Source organism: Xiphophorus couchianus, chromosome 8 (genome assembly GCF_001444195.1).
Source record: "Xiphophorus couchianus chromosome 8, X_couchianus-1.0, whole genome shotgun sequence".
In the NCBI taxonomy this organism is placed as follows: Eukaryota; Metazoa; Chordata; class Actinopteri; order Cyprinodontiformes; family Poeciliidae; genus Xiphophorus; species Xiphophorus couchianus.
The window spans coordinates 12,511,609-12,532,662 of NC_040235.1; the positions used below are offsets into that span (position 1 = coordinate 12,511,609).

The window sequence follows — 21,054 nt, forward strand, 5'->3', positions numbered from 1 at the left end:
AAAAACAGTCTTACATATAGTCAGATATACAGTCTGTACCAATTTTGTACATCAAAAGACTGACATTTTTGGCCATTCTTCTTTGCAACATAGCGGAAGTTCAGCCAGATTGGATGAGAACATCTGTGAATATCAAGTTTCAAGCCTGCTTCAGATCCTCCTTTGGATGAATCTCTTGACTTTGTCGTTTGTTATTTTTCTGCTGGAAGCTGAACTTGGCTTGTCAATCTTTTGATGTACAAAGCTCATAAATATGGAGGACCATTAAGATCCAAAAACAACTGAATCTTTGCACAACCAAATCCAACTTATTAAAGACAGACCATCCCTCACAGGTACAAGAAAAACACTGATGTGTAATTCAGTTGGCCAACTACGTATCTTCAGTGCATGTAACGTATGTGTGAGTTGTTTTTGTTAATCCCAAAATATATTTTTCTGCTGGTAATGCTTCTGTAGCACAGAAGCTTTTATTTATGATTAGCATGCAAAATTAAATATTATTGGGCAAAAAGACACTGCATTATATCAACAGGAGTGAACTTATCAAATAAGATGTAATCACAACTTTTTAAAATACTGAAATGGATTGTCACAATTCAAACAAAGCGTAAAAGAAACTCTAGCTTAGTCTCAGGATATAATCCTCATAAAATTAATTAATTTGCATCTAGAAAATGCTTAAACCCTTTTTAATATGACAATTTACCACAAAATATCCAGCTTTGTCTACTTAAAACTGATAATGCTCCGTCAAAACAGATCCTACCAGAGGCATTGCAGCCATTAAGGGCTGAGTGATTTGTGTGCTGGAAACTAAAATCAATGATTCAAATAAAACTCTCCAATTTACCTCGTTATCCTTCACATTTCACAGACTGAGGCTCGAGCGCTGGCCTGATTGCTTGAGTCACAATTAATTCTCAACAGTTAGCAAGTCCATGCCATCTTCAGGTGCCCGTTGAAAATATCAAAATTAAAATTTTAAATGAGACATTTCACACGTCCTTGCCTTAGTGAATGAAAAGCATTGTTCTAGCGCATGTTGCAGGGGAAGCTATTCTGCACAGTGCAAATTAAATCTGTTCTTTAATAACTCAAGATCCTCTCAATATGCAAATGAGTTGTAAGGATGTCAAACTGAATTTACTTTTGACTTCATAAGGCATATCATGTCATTCCAGCCAGAGTTCAAATTCCACTAAACTGCAAGTCTCAAATAAGCAAGCTTATATAATAAAATAATATAAAGTCATTTAGACCTTTTAAAAAATACCAAGACTATATTCTTAGATATTTTATGTAAATTCTCAGCCGTGCTTGTATTGCTTGTGTCACTAAGGGTTTTTCTTACTGATCATAATTTAATTTCCAATCAAAAAAGTGTGACTTTGACTTTTATACAGCCCAGCTGCTGACAAGTAATTTGGCAATGCCTATATTGTAAAGAAAATGAATAATCACATAATTATATTCTGATGATTAAATCCTGGTAATTCTAGCCAAATCTGGCCACATATTATTAAAATTCAAATTCATATTACTCTAAATTAGATTTAGATCCTGACCAAACTTAATTTTGAATCAATATTATTCCAATTGAAGCTGAGCGATAATAGGCATTTTAAATCAGTCAACTGAGTATACATACATGTGGTTGGTTTTCTCTCTTATCCTCGTTAAATTTTACCAGTCCTCTCAAATTTCCATATTGCATTGCCAGACTGAATCCAAGATTGTAAAAGAAACAGAATGAGGGATTTTAACTGTGATCTGAGAAGGTCTCCCTGCTGAGCTGGAGAACATTTACCTGGAAGGCGAATTTACTAATAGGCTGCCTGTCGCTGATCCAGACATGACTCAGATTCGAAGTACACCTGTCAAGTTTTAGGGGCCTGTGCAGGGGGATATAGACTGAGACCAAGCAGGAATGAAAACATTATTGATGGAAGCGAAAATACAGAAGAGATTGCTGCAAGGAGAAAACCTGCATATCGATGTCCTGTGTGGGTGACTGCTCATCACTTTAAACAAATTAAAACTTGAGCTGTGTTGTCACAAGCATTGCAATTATTTAAGTTGTCCCACCGTGCTCTTTTTTCACTTGTTTGTTTACATCTCAGCTTTCAACAACATTTAATTTTTATTCACATGGACTTTAAAAATGACAATGTATTATGGATGAGTTTGGTTTAAACAGCTTGACCTTACTCAAACAGGTTTTTTATGTAATCTATATGTCCCTGTATGTTCTTTTTAAGATAAATATCAGATTTAAATTATATGTAAATTATTTAATTGTTATTTATTTAAATATTTGCCATTCCACGTACTGTGCACTGGAATTTTTTTTTGCATAATATTCTTTGGTGTGTTTTTGTCAAACTTCCATGTTCCAAATAAATACAGTTTAATATTAGACACAGATGCCTTTTTAAAAGACTAATTTATTAAGGGAAGAAAAAAAAGAACTTGGCTCTATTTGGAAAAAAAAGTAAAAAAAAAAAAAAGTCTCCCTTAACCTTACACTCTTGGTAGCAACAAGCATTTGCGATGTAGAATGGCATCCTTTGCAGAAGGTTAAATATGTGGTAAAACTGTATTGAAAAGAATATAAAAGTGGATGTTAGGATTTCTTCTGTCTCTTTGAAGGTTTAGTAAAACATTAGTATAGCAATTTTATTGGCACAATAACTTTAGACTTTTAGAGAAATATTGTGTAGACAAATGTGGCAAAAATGTCCTCAGCAAGTCTGTGCAAGACAACTAGAAGTGATTTACGTTTTGCTAAGCAGTACAAGCAGAACATACAGCTGGAGTAGAGAGACAATTTGATGTTTTTAATGTAACATTTTGCAGTTGATGCAGTTCATCACAATATCACCACCATAATTTTACATTGGACATGAAACACACCTTTTAGAAAGTTCCACTTTTGTCCCGTTTATCCAAAGGCCATTTCCTGAAAGTCTTGTAGGTGATGAATGTTTTATTTATTTTTATTTTTTGGCACATGTGACACATGTCTTTATGTTGGTTTTGACTGGTACTGGTTCCCTCCCCCCCATGAATATAATTATAACCCAGTGTCTTTAATATTTTGAATAATGAATCCTGATCTTATGGTTTGTGAGGTCTGCAGGCTTTAAATGTTTTTCTGGGTTCTTTTCTGACCTCCTGGATAAGTTGTCAGATGACCTCTCTAAGTAAGGTTCACACTTTGTCATACTTTCTTCATGTGAGTATAATGCTCCTATAGTTGCTGCACTCTCAAAGCCTTAAAAATGACTTTGCAACCCCATTTTAAAATTGGTTAAAACTGAAAATTAAACAACAAGCCTCTATCAACAGACAAAAACACATTTATTAGCGTTACATCAGTAAGATTCCTCTTAAAGTTATGGGTCAGCTTGTTGCCCGTGGACAGTTATATGTTTTATAATATATCTTTGGGTAACTATCTGGGTCAGGATCCTGGCAGAGCCACTCCCTAATAGTATTATTAATCACAGCTAGATATTTGGTGAAATTGAAAGACTGAAATGAAATTTAACTCAGTTTTCCAAAAAAAAAAAAAATTGTAAACCACAGTAAATTCATGATTTAATGATTAGGTGGTTAATTTTAATAGTTAGTGTAGACCTATATAACCCATAGATAAAATCATCCTTGACAAAAAGCATAAACAACGTTGAGAAGGAGAGAGAGGATTGTTTTTTTTCCTTAAAATTTCCATAATTCTCCTCTTTTTGACAATTGTTTTGATTTTGCTTGTCTGTGTTATTGGTTTTACTTTGATACATATATCTTTTACTTCTTTTATTTTTCCTAGGTTCTTTTCTTTGTGCACCACCATTCATCCTATCAAGATGAAGTCAACACATGATTTAATCCTCCAGCTCAACACAACACTCTGTTTAATTTAATTACATCAAAGCCGTTATAAAAGTTTTATTGACATTTCCTGTTTTCAGTTTTTATTTGTTTTCCAATTTCAATCTACCAAACATCTAGCTTTTGTCAGATGGTTGGAATGATGTTGTTTAAAAAAAAAAAAAAAAAAAAGAACCACTAAAAAAACCACAGAGTAAATATTACATGTGAAAGAAATACTTTATTTTTATTTTTATTGGGAGAGCAATTTTCCAATAGCAAATCAGAGCAGCCTCATAGCCATGCTCAGTGAGGAAAAGAATCCATTAATCATTTCATCAAATGTTTGCCTCAAGCTTGAGCTTCATGTCTGGCTGCTTCATAAATAATCTGAATGTAAACAGAAAGAGTTGAAGATAAGTCTATTAATCAGGGGAAAACAAGCAAACAGGCAGTAACTAAAAGCATCACCTCCAGCCTTGTCAAAGCACGATAATGAGTTTTGAGAAAAATAACATTTTAATCAAATCAGAAAAAGTTATTTATGATAATACTGTATATCTACATGCTCCTTTATTTTATTTGTTTATACATTTTTATTCTATTGTTCTATTGTTTTGGATTTCAGATGTGAATTTTTTTTTTCCTTGTTTTAGTACAATCTTGATAAATAAAGCCAATTCTGATTTTGATGAAGAATAACGTGACATTTTTATTTTTGTTTTGTTTCTTTCACTAGTGATACTCAACATGGGAAAAACACCAATGGTAATTTGTTCATACTGCATATCTGAATACATAGACAAATATTGTTTTGAATTAAATTTTTTTTTTTTTTTTTATTGAAATAAAAAATGTGTTTTTTTGTTGTTTTTTTTTTAATTTGGGGGTTTTATAAAACTCAGTAAAACCCCAGAAAACATGCATCCTTATTTCACATTATCTAACTCGTAGAAACTATTCTGTCACGTCACGTCACGTTATGTTATGTTATGCTATGGCTAACCATTGGTAACATGAAACCTGAGATACTTCGTCTTATGAAGTAAAATTAACTCAAGGTTGGGTAGATGAAAGGAAGTCATTAATTGTTGTTGGGCAAAGTGTGATTTGAAAATTCAAACTGGACATAAGTTTTCTATTCAAAAACTAATCAGCTGCTCCTTGGACTCTGAGCAACACTAAAGATGAGATCCTAGACTTCTAATTTGAGGTAATGCTTCTTAAATTGGATATCTTTTATTTTAACTGGCCAAAAACTGATTAGAAGAAGAATAGGATGAGGTTGTAGCAACTTAGCTTGATTCTATTTAGAACAGTAACTTTGTGTTTTGCTTGATTCAGGTTAGCTTACGCCTTCCATTTATCATTCAGTGTTATTTTTTGCACACAAGATGGCAGTGTGGTGCCAGAAACAATAGGTGTGGTTACCTTGTCTTCAGGTAAAGACTGAGGTTTAATTCGTTGATTAGATTAAATATTTCTTGCAATAAGATGGATTTAAAAACATGTACAATTAAAGTATTTGCTTAATGTAAGAAATTAATAACTTTTATTAAGAATATCAAATGTGTCCAATTTGATATATTTGTATATGTAAGGTTATAACTTGAGAAACTGGCTGGCTAAGTTGGTAGAGCAGGAGCCTCGTGTGTAGAGTCTATAGTACTCAACACGCTTATTTTGGGGTCCCAATCTCAGAGCATTTGCTGCATGTCTTTCTCTTCTTTTTCCTGTCAAACTACTGTTTAAAACAGGTCACTGGTGCCACAGAAATCTATAAATCATCAACCAACCAAATAAAAAGGACAGACTGTGGATCCTAGGTTGATTAGTATCAGTGGTGTGTTTCTGTAGAGGCCACAGTTGAGTTTCCCAGATGTGTTTATAAGGGTTAGCCTCCAGTATTGTGTGTGTTCAAGGTTCAAGATAGGTTGCAGACACACAAATACAGGGAGTGAATAAAAATGTTAAAACAGCAACAATCCAACCAAGATGGCTATATTGCCGCAGTCAGACATTCTGGTGCTGCAAGAGAGTCTTGTTAGTCTTCATTTTCTGTAGACTCCTGATGTAAAATAGTAGCACATCACAAAAAAAGCATTTTTGGGAGTATTTGATGTTTCAATTCAATTCAAAAATACTTTGTGAATCCCAGAGGGATGTTAAATTTTGTTGTCTTGCACTGTGCAATTTTATTCAAAGAGTTGTTGGAGATGCTGATACATGTGGCCAGTATGGATCTCCTGTAGGAGTTTGTGTTACAATGGAGCTGAAGAAGAATCTGACTGAAGACACTGTTGTTGTATGACAGTCTGTTTAGCCTTTTTAAGTCCCTGGCTCTGACACTGCTTCCCCAAACAATAATTGAAGAAGAGATTTCTCTCTTCATGCATGTCTTCTGACAGGCTTACAGAAGACATGCAACATCTTGCTGCAAATACTGAAGGATCAAAGAATCTTCAAAAAGACTGCTCTGTTCCTACTTTTAGATGACTTTACTTTTGCCTACCAGTCAAATAAGTTGTCCAGGTGAACATCGATGTATGCTCCTCCCAACACCTCCACTTCTTCTCCCCAAGATGCAAATAGTGTTTGACCTAACCCTGTTTATCTTGAAATATACAAACATCCCTTTAGTTTTGTTTACACTCAAGATAAGGAGATTGTTTCCACACCATGACACACAACGTTCCGCTCTCAGCCCTTTTATGGCTCATAAATTCGCTGCAGTCATGCCTCAATGCCAAATGCTAATTGTAACCTTGACTTCAAAACCTTACCTTCCTTTCCCTTTCCTATACTTTGACCTGAAAAAAAGTTGGGCATGCAGGGGCTTAAGCTGTGGTGATGAGAGAATGTAGCTGTATAATACTGGTAGAAGCAGCAGCCCAAGGAGGGAGGGATACAGGGGAGGAGAAACAAACCCAGAAAACCGTAACTGCCTAGGAGAATGACAGTGCCTCCTTTCTCTGTATTGAATGTTTTTCATTTTTTAGGACTGAATCTAATTTTTTCTCTGGCCAGAAAATTGGGCAACCCTGTCATAACATGTAACAGTAGGAGTTCTCAGTGGTGTGACTTGACTTTGCAAGTAAATCAGCCTCCTGCTTGTCACTCCTGAATAGCTTGTCAGTCACGCCCCCGACATCCCAGGCATGCTAGTCAATCTAGTCATACCCCCTGCTTTATAGCTCTCAAAAATCCATTTTATCATGGATTTATTTGACCAACAACAACCAGTGCTCATATCATGAGGGGGTATTTAGCTAATGACAACATAATTGCTGATGAAAAAGGGTTTACTTTTCAATATTTCATACAAGACCTTGACAGTTTTTCAAAGGCAGGAGAATTTTCTTTGAGTTGGTTTGAACTATATCATTGGCTTCATTTTCTAGACCAGATGGTAAGACTCATTTTACATATGATATTGTAGAGCTATTGCAGGTTGAACATGATTCTTTTTACAGAAATATGTTTTTGCTTGTTTGAATGCAGAATTCACTTTACATATTATTGTAAACCTAAAAATAAACCATTTTATCTTTATTTTTTTATTTTCTTTTTCACACATAAGACATTATTTTTATTCATTCCTATCATTAGTATTAGAGAAGTTCAAAAGAGTCAGCCTGAAGTAAAGCACTACTTAGTTACACTGGAACAGGGTGCACAGCATGGAAAGTTTACACTAAAGGGTAAAATGAATAGATAGAAGTAATTAAACATTGAAAGTGTCTAAAACTGTTGCTCATTAATTAGCCCCTTTTAGTCATCGTATGCCTGTATTTTACATTACATGAAAGAATCACAGAAATCACAGAAATATTCTATGCATTTAGGCTCTCTAGAAACCCTTCAACGAGAACATGATGGTGGGCATTAATTTCCCATTCCAACTTGGTATTCTTCACCACATGCCTGGCAGTTTTAAATGAGCAAACTTAAACATTGCCCTTAACTGCTACTTCATATTTTTTAAATGTTTTTTAGACTTCATTTCTGTTTGTATCATGCATTTTTTCGTTGCAAATGCAGTTAAACTGTATCAGCTGCCATGTAAGGAAAGTACAGAAAAGTACAGGAAACATCTTTCAAATAAATAAATAAATAAATAAAATGGACACAGAGAAGTTGCCAGTACCAGAACAATAAAACATGTTTGAAATTCAGATGACCTGCTGCTCTCAGTCAGTCTAACTGATAATGGAAACTGCACTGTGGAGACCAAAAATATGGATGGATATTTTGCCCTACACATTTCTTCTTCGCCATTTGTTCCTCCACGTCTTCCACTTACATTTGTTTTTGTCATGCACTTGTATTTATATTTTGTGAATTCACACATATGATGAACTATTGAAGCAGCTACATGTAAGGTATGTACATAACAAACTTGGCTACATCTATTTCATATATCATTTTATTATCATTCTCCATTTCCCCTTCCTCTATAGTCACTTTTCTGTGTTATTTTTTTAACAAAATAAATTAAAACTTTACATCCATGCATCCAGTATATTATCTAACAATATATAAAGAAATACAAAATCTTGTAAAGTCCATGGATTTGAATGAGTACTTTCATTAGTCTCGTGCTCTAGGCTCAAAAGTCTGACCTCAATAGCAAAGAAATTATCTTTGGACGTGAATGGAGGAATGGTTCGTCACTAAATGATTGGGACATGGACTCAAAACTCCTCTGATAGCAATTTCTCATTTGCAAGTGATTTAGGAGTATTTTATAAATAATCTAGGGTACTTGCATGAATGTGGTTAATTTACTCTAGATTATGCTAAAACAATTTTCCTGTCAAATTTTATGTCCAATCCATGAATTCCTACTCATTTCCAGATAAATTTTCCGGTTTTAACAACCTTGACAAAAAAAAATAATCTAAGAATGTTAGGATTCTAAAATGTTTGTCTGACATAACCTTCTGAATGTTGAATGTATTTAGAAATTCCCCCAGATGTATCTTGTAGCTCGATATGCATTTGTCTGAGATAAAAATCTTAACAAGACATTGGTTACATGCTTCAACAGATTGCTGATCCCAAATGTAGTGTGGTTGATCTGACATTGCAGAGCAGGACAATGAATGGGATTTTTCTCTTGTAAACTAAGCATTTTTCTACATATTGATGCTTCACGTTGTATTGAGATAGAACCAGAGAACTCCACAAATGTCTTTTAATTCAATTCTGCTTCTTTCCCTGGAAAAAACACATAACCAAGTGTGCCAACACTGCTTCAGACTCCCAACATGGCTTCAAAAAATTGATCTATCATAACCATTTATGTATGACATATTTGAGGTCTAGCTACTCAAAGCTAAAATCATGTAGATGTATTCAAATGGCACATCAGAGATCAAAAGCATTTCAGGAACCAAACTTTAACATTTTTTTAGATCCAATAGTTACTTCTGCATTACACATGGGTGGTATGTGACACTCATAACTCACAGGAAACCAAGATGCACAAATATCAGTAAACATACATTTTTAATTCATAAAGATGCAGAATAGGGGTAAAATGAGCAGTATGCAAAAAAAAAATGGAATATGTAATGGGGGTTATATCTCAAACTACATAGTTTATTGTTCTTATTTTTACAGTTTTTAATTTTGTGTCAATCTTCATATTCCCTCTTACCGTAACATGTGAATTTCCCCACTGTGGGACAATAAAGGATATTTCTATTCTGTTCTTTTAATTCTAGTAACAAACAATATTTTTGAGATGATATATGAAAAAAAAGCATGATATACAACTATGCCACAATAAAACTCTTATCCATTATGATGACATACCCAGCTTACAAGTACTTTTCAATCTGTGCAGTTGTTTCAAGGATTCCAGGGAAGCCAGTGTTGTTTGAAAGACTATCCTTCAAGCTCATAATCCACAGCAAGCTCTGTTGGCATGAAAGTGTCCTGCTGTGCTGCTGATGGCTTCAAACAGTGTGTGACAGCCTAAGTCAGATATAGGCTGAGTAACATTATGTTTGGCCTCTATAGTGCTGCCTAAAGTTGGCAACAGAGGACCTCACAAGAGAAAAATAACTTTCCTTCAAAAATATATTATCATTTCATATTTTAAAGGCCTATTAAATCTCCTCAAGGCTGTGCTATTACAAATAGAGTAAGTGTGCTATGCATTACAGAATTTGAAGTAAATGTTTTCTGCATGTGATAATAGTCAGTGAAAGGCTTTTTGCAATAGCTACTTCCAAGGTTGATGGTCAAATGTAATGTACCGACACTTGTTAAACCTTCATATCTATAGGGGTGAAATGACAGTAATAGGCAATAATATCAGTAGAACACAATTTGTAACAGTGCAATAAACTGCAATGAGATGCCATACTACAAGATTTTGTGATCTAAAAATCACACAAATTTTCCGTCTCACAAATTTATTTGTAGCAATAAAATAAAGAATTTCAAATATTCCTATCATTTTCTCTTTAGCCCAATATTGTTTTTTTTTTGTCTTGTTTCGTTTTGTCTTATTGTCTCATCTCATTAGTTGGTTATATTAATTGACAATAAAGTTAAAGACTTTGCCAACAGTCCATCATCTGCAGGGCATACACTAGACAAAAAGTTAAATTTATGAACAGATTTAAAAGATTTATTGTATTTTGAGATTTTAAATAGAAGGGCACATGGACTTGGAAGAATTTGCAGAGGAACATTCAATGAATCTATGGTCAAGAGGATAAGAACATATACTGTACATCAGTATTGCATTTAAGATATGTCAAAAATATGTAGTGGTGAGATTTTATTTTTCTATTAAAAATCCAAGATCCAATTCTGAAACCTAACATGAGGATGTAAACATAATGTCACAGAATTGCTCAAGTTTTTTCTCTTACAATGACCATGTCCTGACTGATCAAGCTGGCCACAATCTCAAAATCAATATCTCAAATGATCTGCTTGTCTTTTAGAAAAATTTAAGAGACACATGTATTACCATGATCTAGCTGGCAATTTGAATTTTGGTGTTAATAAGCAGCTCTAAACTTGTTTTAATTGTGGAAGAAGAAGAAGAACAGAAACCACCTCGACATTATAACGTGGAACAATGACAGCAAATATCCAGATGCGTTAATGAACCTGTTTGAACCCTCAAGAACTGATTATTCAGTTAGTTCTTTGGGTGCCAATCATGAGCAAAATAGTCCGTCTTTTTCACACAAAATTATATATTCAGTTTGTAAACAACTGTTCTAAAGTTTGACAACTGTTTATTCTACAGATGCAAAGTAAAGTAAGGAAAACTCTAAATTATTTCAGTTTTGTTGTTACACTTCAGTTCCTCCAAACTTTCCAACACCATTAATCAGAGATAGCAGCAAATATAGATATAGCAAAGGGAAGACTTTCAAGTCTGGAAGTAAAAACAAATTAGTTTTCTCAAATGTTTTTACTGTGATGACAACAATTCCATTAGAGCATAGACTTTTATGCTGAACTTAATAATACTGAACAGGAGAGACAGGAGTGATGCTGAGGAATTTAAATGACTGCATAACAAACATTCTTATACTATTCTCTTTGTCAGTGTATTCAAATGGTTTAATCTTTTTTATCATTTCATTTTATTTATCTTTGTACATTGGAAATCACTATGTATAACTCGGTACAAGAGTTGTCCACAATGTTTAACAATTTTAAGTTTTCTATGTTGAGGTTGTCATGATTAGCTTAAACACATTGTTAAATAGGAGTTTTTTTGGCTCTTGTAAACTTAAAGAAATGAAAAATTGGTGTGGCAAAGGCTATTCATACTTACATCAGTAGCATTTTTATCATCTTCTGAAAAGAGGCTGTATCCTGCAATAGCATGGGAAGCTATGGTGAAACAAATTCAATGACCCATCTGTATCAAAATAAGTAACATACATTGCATTGTTTCTGATCTTATTTAAGTTTCTTAAGGATGTTTTGCATCCCAAGCATGAAGAAACAAAACACGTGGTTTCAAACATCAGGTTCAATCACAGATAAAATATGTGTGACTTATGATGTGTCTACATTTTTTATTTTGCATGTATATCAGAATGAATGGTGTATGTTTTCAATGTGCTACTACAAAAGGGCAGAGGTTAGGTTACTTTTTGTCATAACACTATGTCTAATCTTTCCTTTTATTCCATACTTAATGATTGCTTCACCATCTTTGGTTTAACGTCAATGCTACAGTCTGATTGCTTTCAAGTGGTCAAATAATTATAAAACCAAGTCCGCTGCCACTACAATCATTCTGCAATAATGACTAATGTTAACAGGTCACTGCTGCAACATTTAACTTACATTTATAGGAGTATTGTTGCTTATTTGCAGTGTTGATGGCATTGCAGAAAAAGCAAAGAGGTCAGACAAGGCCATAAAAACTTTCTGTAGGGGAAACACAGGAGGTGACATGAGTCTACCAGGAATGGATAGTAGTAATCATCAGGCACCAAAGTGTTGTCTGCCGGCTCCTTAAATGCCACGCTCGGTAATCAGCTGAATAATCCACAGGTGTGCCAGAAATGGCAAAGCAAAGATCCCGTAATACTGGAGCTCACACATGCACACAGAAACCACAGCTACTCACCTACAGATCCTAACACTAACAGTCCCAAAGAAAGGCTTAGGAGAGACAAACAAAAAAATCGAAGGCTGCTACAAATGTTCTCAATGATCTACAAGTCTCCGAGTGAAACTAAAATTAATGTTATAGATGCAGCTGCTGAATAGATATGAATGTCAAGTGGAATTATTTTGACCCCGGATCTGTGACATGTTCACAATGAATTTCAAATACAACTGAAAGTCGCATCAGTGTTGAACATTGAACAACAACTGGGGAATCTTCTGTCTGATGTAGTAAATTGCTTTAGCAGAAGGTTAATCTTAGCAGTTAATTACACTCAAAATGTAATAGTGGCGAGGTCAGTGTAGTTAAGTAACCCCACCAAACTTTAATAACAGAAGATAACATGTAATCATGCTTTGTTTGAAATATGATTACCTCCCAAAAGGTTATGAGATAAATAGAGACTATTTGATATTGTGGAACAACAGTCCTCATGAGTTTTTGAAATTCTGATGAAACGTTATGATTTCTGCAAATTATTGCTTTTTTGTTGTGACCCAATGTAAATACCCAATATATCTATATATTACGCTGGTTTTAAATAATATTTCTGTTTTCCATCAATGATGCATAAATGTTTATCAAACAAAAATATGCATAACTCTGTTCACTTAAGAGGGAATGCATTTTACTGTCAAACTTCTAGTGTAGTAGAGAAAATGGGATTGACTGACTTTAGTGCCATCCTGCATTCATACTAATGTGAAACAGTACTAAAGAAATCAATAATGATCTCATTGGAAAGAACTCAGACAGTGATAAATACCGTAAGAGAAGCTTAAATGGAATACAGCCCACAGATATGTAGCATGTAATACTCAGATCTTTTGTAACCCAAAGATAGTTTTCAAAAATTTCAGTAAAATGCATCTGAATATATTATTACAGACTTGCATCGTCAACTTCAGTGGTCTATCAAAATTTAAAAAAGCAGACATGATTTTACTATAAGCCTTTGCTGTAATATGGAAAAAAAAACTTACTGCATTGTGATAAAATCTGACACAAATTAGGAATTTATGACAGCTCTAAAAAGTAGGACTTTCCTGAGATTGAAAACTGCTAAATGTCACAATACAAGTGAGTCAAAATAGGGTCTGTGAAGACTTTATGGTGTCTTACAAAATATTGATTAACCTTAAACATTTTTAATACATATTTTGATATACAATAACCACAAACTGTAGTGGGTTTTATTGGGATGTTTTATGTACAATACACTTATGAGTAATTGAATTACAGTAAACTATTCTGTAAAGATTCTAGGAAGCCTTCTCATCACGAAAACTAAAGAACACTGTAAACAGGTCAGGGGTACATTTATAAATATTTTTAAAGTTAATATTATACAACATTTTCCCAAGCTTGTAATAACACAAAGCTTCGATCAATCTATCATCTGAAAATCCAAAGAGTATGACACAAGTACAAACCTACCAAGACATGGCCATTCACCTAGGCTGACAGGCTGGGCAAGGAGAGCATTAATCACAGAAGCGGCAGGCCAGTGATAACTCTGCTGGTGCTGCAGAGACCCACAACTCACAGAATCTGTTAATACGACAAATCTGGCCTTGATGAGAAGTCTTGAATTAATGGAAGAAATAAAAGACGACCAGAGCTACAACAGAATGGTTCAGATTAAATTATGTTATTGTGATATGATGGACTGAACTTAAATCAGATTTCAAATCTGTGGAAATCCTTGAAAATCTCACAGATATTCTCCTTCCAGTTTGGATAAATTTGAACAATTTAGCAAGGAACGATGAGCAAATATTGAAAAGCATGCATCTCTTTTCTTACACTTCACATGCACTGCCGTGTGTTGGTTTCTTCACAAACAATAATGAATTGAGATTGAAGCAATGTTGATACTTGCTGTATTTTGGACTGAATAACGTGCCACCATGATATTAAAGCCACAGGGCAGCTATTTACTATTTCCCATTTCATCTTGGAATTATTAATGCCTGATTTAAAAACACCAGTCTGCTCCTTGGGGTAAAGATAAGTTTGTATTTAAGCTTCAAGAGCCAAAATTGCAAACATTCATCTGTTCAGATTGATGGTTATGACCTAAATCCAATATTACATTATTTATTTATGAAACTAAATGCAGCAAATTATTAGGTAAAGCAGAAGTCTAATTTATAAATAGCAACTACCTGTACTTATTTTATAGCAAAAGAGATAAATTAGCATTAAGTGAATCAGAAAATAATTGTTAGTTACACTTTTACATACAACATTTTCTGTTTTTCATGCTTCTTGTCCATTTGCTGCTTGTCCAAAAATCTCCATTTTCCCATTTTTACAAAAATAACACTACTGAATTACAAATTACAAAACTAAATCAAATCCAGCTTAAAAAACAGAAGCTTATTTTGCTAGTAAAGTTAGAGAAGCAGAAGGAGCAAAAAATGCTACATTTTACTGCTCAAGGGCACTCAGCATGCATTGCTATTACATTCAAAGACACTCATGTGATGCTGAGGTATTTAATGAAATTAGCATGCTAACAAATGAGGTCACATACTGTATATATGCATAATACCTTGTATGCGGCTTCACCTTGGAACATGATCTTATTTTTTTCTGCATGTTTTTTTTTTAATGTGTCTACCAGAAAAAAATTAAAAAAGCTAAAATTCAAGTATTTAACACATCACAATGGTGCTACTGATATGAAATTTAAGCCTGGTGCTAGTGACAACACCTACATACATTGTGTATGTACATCATGAAATGTGCATGATGAAACGGAATCAGAAGAAACAATATAAACAAAATGATTTAAACATAGTCTGACCAACTCAGACGACCTCAAAGGAAAGGCCTGAACATCTATTTAAGATCGTCACCATGTTACAGCATACTCGCATGGGAACTTTAATTTCCTTTTACAGCCACCTTTCACTCTTTAATAAATGCAATTTCCATCTCCAACCACCTGCTGCCTTTGCTCCAATATCACCAGGGACCCCGGAAAATTCTGTTTAATCTCTTATATAGTCAAAGTGGCTTTCAGCAGAAAAAGTCTCATTGCCAATGTTATTTAATTTTGGTAGAGGAAAATAGGTATAAGTTCTAAAAATCGGTCTCCCCTTGCTACACTGTGCCTTAGCTAAATGAAAGCACTTATCTCTGCAGTATCACCTGTTTTTCATTTCTTTTTTTTTCTTCTTTTTTTTGGCAAACAGTCAGGCAGTACGACAGAATGATTTGGTGTTTTAGTCTGGGTGCATAGAAATGTATTATTTCTATATTTAGAAGGTGCATCATTGGGAAACCAGTGTTCAGCTGACTTGCAATAACAAAAGTAAGTAAGGTCAAAATTTACCTTCAAAATCTAAGAGAAAAATAGGTGGTGGGTGCACATTCTAGGACATTTCTCTGTCTAGAAAATCATTGACAATGAACCCCTCCCCCAAACTTTCCCAATTAGCTCCACAGACTTTGCAGACAAAATTAGCAGACACCTGGTGACTCTGCAAGGCTGCTGAGTTCATCATACAAAGTACTTCTCAGTCTAACTCTACCAATAACTGCTGTAATGGAAATATATTGTAGCAACATGGTGAAAAGAGGAGGAGCTTCTCAAAGAGACAGAGGCCAATTTTAAGGAGTCAAATTGCAAAGCCAAATTTCTCTTAAGTTATGTTTGTTATACAGCACATATCAACTGATGGTAAAGTTACTTGATTGCTATAAAATGGCACCATGTGCCTGGAAAATATACAATACCACCCCTTTAATTACTGAGGTCTTTAATTAGTGAGGTCTTTGCTGCAATGTATCTACAAAAAAGTGTGTATTTTGTGGGAGAGCTTGTAGTGCTGCCTTTGCTGCAATACCAAAACCAACATTTTTACTGTTATCCCCTATATTTTACTTATTTTATTTCCCCACTCAATTTTGTTTATTCAAACTAAATTCTTACCATTATTCTGGTGTTCTTCCCAACACTTATTTTTATTGATAAAGTATACCTGCCATACTCTTTTAAATAGGTCCACATCAGGCTTTTTATGTATTGCATTTGCTCACAGCCCCTGAAGTTCCGAACTCTGCTGAACTCCCTGAGGCCATGAGGAGGAAAGCAATATTTCTTCCTCTCCCCTGCTTCCATTCGCTTTCCCTCCCACGTTATTATTGATGCTGAAACTCTTCTCAGCAGGGTATCTGCTGGCCACTGTGTAGGAGAAAGAAGAAAGAGCGGGACAATGATTGGTCAGAGGGGAGGAAGAAAGATAAAGAATACGACTGAAAGTATCTGCTATTACACGCTTAGTTGGTTTTCACAGACACTGTAATCCACACAGTAACACTTTAACCCCCAGTTTTAGGAACTGAATGAGGAGGCTACCATCTTCCATCATGGTACAGTGTCTCTTACCTCCTCTTACCTTTTCAAATCAATCTCCTCCCTTAACCATTATTTTCATACTTGTTCTGCACTTTCAATTTTCTTATGCTATTCACCTATATGTCTTACAATTCTGCTACCTATCTCTCTACTATAATTCTTCTCCGTCTCGCCTCCTCTGTGGAAATGATTTTTTTTCAGTAATGGCACAAATCACTGTCATTTTCCTATTACACGGTCTGCTCTCTCACCAACATTTCTTTATACTAAGACCACACTAAGACTAACAGACTGACGTCCAAATTCATAAAGCTATTTGCACCCGAACCAGGGGCTGCATGTTCTCAGTCTGAAATTAGATGCAAAGCCAGATCTGCTCTTAAAATAGCCTCACCAATCAAAATCAAACAGCATGTCTCCAACAACGTTCAAAAAGCATTTTGACCATCGAATGTCTTTGAGAGACACATCCAAATCACATCTCAAGGCTTTATCCCCAACAAAAAGTCAAGTCTTTAGAGGAGGAAATTATGTACAATTGACTGTTTTTGAGTTTTATATCATATTATAATGTTATCTCGTCATAATGCATACATACATGGAGTGCTGCTTTGATTCTGTTAAGGAAATATGAATATTGTTGAGTGTTTAATATGGCTAATCTCATGCCATGTGCGTTTAAGAGATAAACATTCCTATTTGGACAAATGTTAAGCAGAGATAAACATTCTCCTGGCAGGGCTGTAACTTAGAGCAGCCACAAAACACTATTCTCTTGAAAGGCTTTAAATTAGCAGGCCATAAATAATATCTTCCCCTGCCGAGAGGTCGAAGGTTGGGGGTTTCCCAGGGGCTCTGAGCTGCATCTGGAGTTGAGCACAGATTTCGAATCTGGGAAACATCTATGTTTAATTTCGGATATACCTTTTAAATATTGTTCGTGATAAGGCAAAGATTCAAATCTTGGGAGATGCTGAGTCCAAAAGAGTAAAATAGGTTTTGTGAAAATTAACTTATAACTTTAACAACTAAAATGACTCTTGAGTTTGGTCATTAAAACTTAGGGGAAGGTTGACGTTTTTCCAAGGTGGTTCTCTGATTGGTTGAACAACAGAACGCCTTCTTTGCATATATTAAAGTGAGGAAACGCCTACTCACTATAAAGTACATGTAACGCTAATATACAGAGAGTTTTTGCCATCTTTTTTCTCTCCACGTTGGGCGCCTTTGTCTGTCTGTGTGTTTCGTGTTTGTTTTTGTCTCTCCTTGTGTGTTGTTATTTTATGAGAAATGCATATCTCTGTATCTCTGCAGCTTTGTTGTTCATTGCTTTGTATGAATTAAACTCTGTGATCTGTGACGTCAGCACGCTTTGTTTAGTTTCGTTTTACAGCTGGCCGCCGCTCGCCGAGAAGAACCCGGCTGTGTTGAGGAAGAGACGAGCCAAACGTTTTGTTCAAAGTTTTAATACATTCTTCCTCAATAATTTGGGGGCTCGTCCGGTTGCGGATTCTGAGCGGGCGGCTCTGTCACGCGCTGGCCCGGTTCGGCTCAGACGCTACAGTCGGGTAAGACTCTTTGATTTGTTTCCGTGTCTACGACACGTGGGCGATCGGTGCTGACTGTTTTGGTGTGTGACTACAGGGATGGAAAACTGCGGATGTATGAAGGTACTTCTAAAAGACTTTGTTGTTAATAGATTTGAATAGACACGGGAACAGAGGACCGTGGCAGGTCCAAGCAGTCGGATTAACGTTACCGCTGTTATAAGGCTAGGTTTTAAGTGAATTTTTCCTGAAGGCTTAATTCTGTCCCTTCGAAAAAATTGGGAAAGTTTGTGTCTGGGTTGTATCACCCTTCTGTGGTAGATTAAGGACTCAAAGCGGGTTGTATCACCCTTCTGTGGTAGATTAAGGACTAAAAGCGGGTTGTATCACCCTTCTGTGGTAGATTAAGGACTCAAAGCGGGTTGTATCACCCTTCTGTGGTAGATTAAGGACTAAAAGCGGGTTGTATCACCCTTCTGTGGTAGATTAAGGACTAAAAGCGGGTTGTATCACCCTTCTGTGGTAGATTAAGGACTGAGAGTGCACCCGGGTAAAAATATGCATCTTATATTTTTGTAACCGGCGCCGGGTTTATATTTTCTATTTTATCCCCCCCCTGTTTTTCTCAAAAACTGTGTTGTGTGTCTATGTGTTTCTCTGTGTGGCGATCTGTGCTTCTTGCCGCCACGAGGCTCTGCGTGTGTCTGCGTGTGTATCTGTGTGGCCGTGTGTGTGCGGGTGCGAGTTCGGGCTGGCTGTGTGTTTAAGCGGAGTGTTAAGTGGTGTGAATAGCGCTGTTTGTGTGAATTCGCATTGATTTTGCTGCGTGGTGTTTTGAAAAGTGAAGTACAGAAAACACGTGGTGTGTTGGTTTTAAATTAAGGGTTGAGTGTAATACTGGTACCAGATAGCGGGAAATGACTGATTGCTGAACAATTTTGACATGTCTCTTTGTGAACGTGCACGATATTTAATACAGGTTCCTGACAACTAGAGTTGAAATTAATTAAATTAAATCTTGAAACATGTTGACAAAACATTGGCAAATTCCTGAAGCTTCACTACAATTTAAAATTAGACTGCAATTTGATAAAATAATGGGGACGGACTGACACTTGGACTGACTATAAAACTGGCCAGATGTGTTGTGTTTGTGTTGTATGTCTTCGTTTGTGGTGTAATTCATGTTGGTGTGAAAGATTGTATGATTGGAGATAGGATACCACTTGGTATTTTATGTCATTTAAATACAACGGGAATGTAAACAGCACCTCTGTCAGCAGATGCCATAGGCAAGAATTTCTCACTTGGGACACCAAGTTGAAGTAGAAATTACTCTACAGAGTATATTTTTTTAGTGCTGTCTCGTGGTGTAACAATTTCCAGTTTTTAGAACACCCTATGTGTTAAACTGGACTAAATTATTAAAATTAGGCAATAACAGCAGTTAGTGTGACCTGCAGTGTAAAGATTGGAAGGTTATTGAAAGATAGAATCCTGATACAATAAAACATCTGAACAAATTGAAAATAAATTATGGGTTCTAAGGTTAAATAAATAAATAAAGAAAGAAAGAATAAGCCAGGATTGTGGAAATGATGTATTGGCAAATTAATAGATAAATACATAAATGATTAGGTAGAGCAATAAAATAAATTAAATAAAAATTTCTATAGACTTGAGAACTAACATAGTGGATAAAAATGTTAATCATTCCTTCTCAGGCTGTGACGGTAGTAGGGACATTGAATAAAATACAGTGAGTTACAATAGGACCTTTTGAATGAGTTGAGGATAAAGGAGAAACAGGAAAGATCTTTAGGGAAACAGGCTCTAACTGTAAGAGGGATTGATCAGATAACAACAAACTGTAGCATTCAGCTGATTCTAGATATTTTCACAATCATCTTTTATACTGACCAAACCTTTAAGATAGATAAATATCATTAAATCTACAGGACTTATTGAGGATTTAACACAGAATAAATCAGAAGTACCTCTCTTGTTAAATAGAAATTGATTAAATATGGAAATGTTTGCTAAGATTTACAAGATTTGTTGTTAAAGGATAACATTACGTTCGACATAACTTATTGGTTAATGAAAAAGAAAGGATCATATGGACCTATTGTAGAGAATCAATATTAAACTGTAATGAGAGATGATTAAATAGTGCCTACAGAAAGACGAGAGGGCTGCAAATAAAATAAGAAAATAAAGAAAAATACATAAATAGAACAAAACAGGAAAAAGCGACAAGTATGTCTAAGCCCAGGGAGGAGTTACAACTCCCACTCACAGCAGCCCACCAGGGGAGCTTCAGAGCTGTGCTGTAACTTCTACCCCCACTAGATTCAACTAATTAACATGTGAAGCCTCTTTGCATACCACTAATTTCAAGTGCGAAGTAACCTCTGCTCACAGCAGCTCAGCAGACAAGTACAAGCAACTGTAAGGCAAAACATTGTCTCTCCCGTCGTTTAAAGTACCTCCTGACAAAATATCAGTATATAAGTTACAATTTTAGTGGTGGAACGCCGGAAGGTACCCCAAACAGGTTTTAAGTTCAAATTAAACTTAGATGAAACCAGAACATGTCTGAT

General features: G+C 35.2%; 1 long non-coding RNA gene across 1 annotated transcript; it reads right to left on the bottom strand.

Annotated features, from left to right (window-relative positions):
- Positions 1 to 873: 873 nt before the first annotated feature.
- On the bottom strand, positions 874 to 20,285 carry LOC114149361 (uncharacterized). Its single transcript, XR_003596488.1, has 3 exons — positions 19,567 to 20,285; positions 14,100 to 14,103; positions 874 to 884 (listed from the first exon to the last, which is right to left on the bottom strand). It is a non-coding gene; the product is annotated as an uncharacterized LOC114149361 (long non-coding RNA).
- Between the last annotated feature and the right edge of the window lie 769 nt (positions 20,286 to 21,054).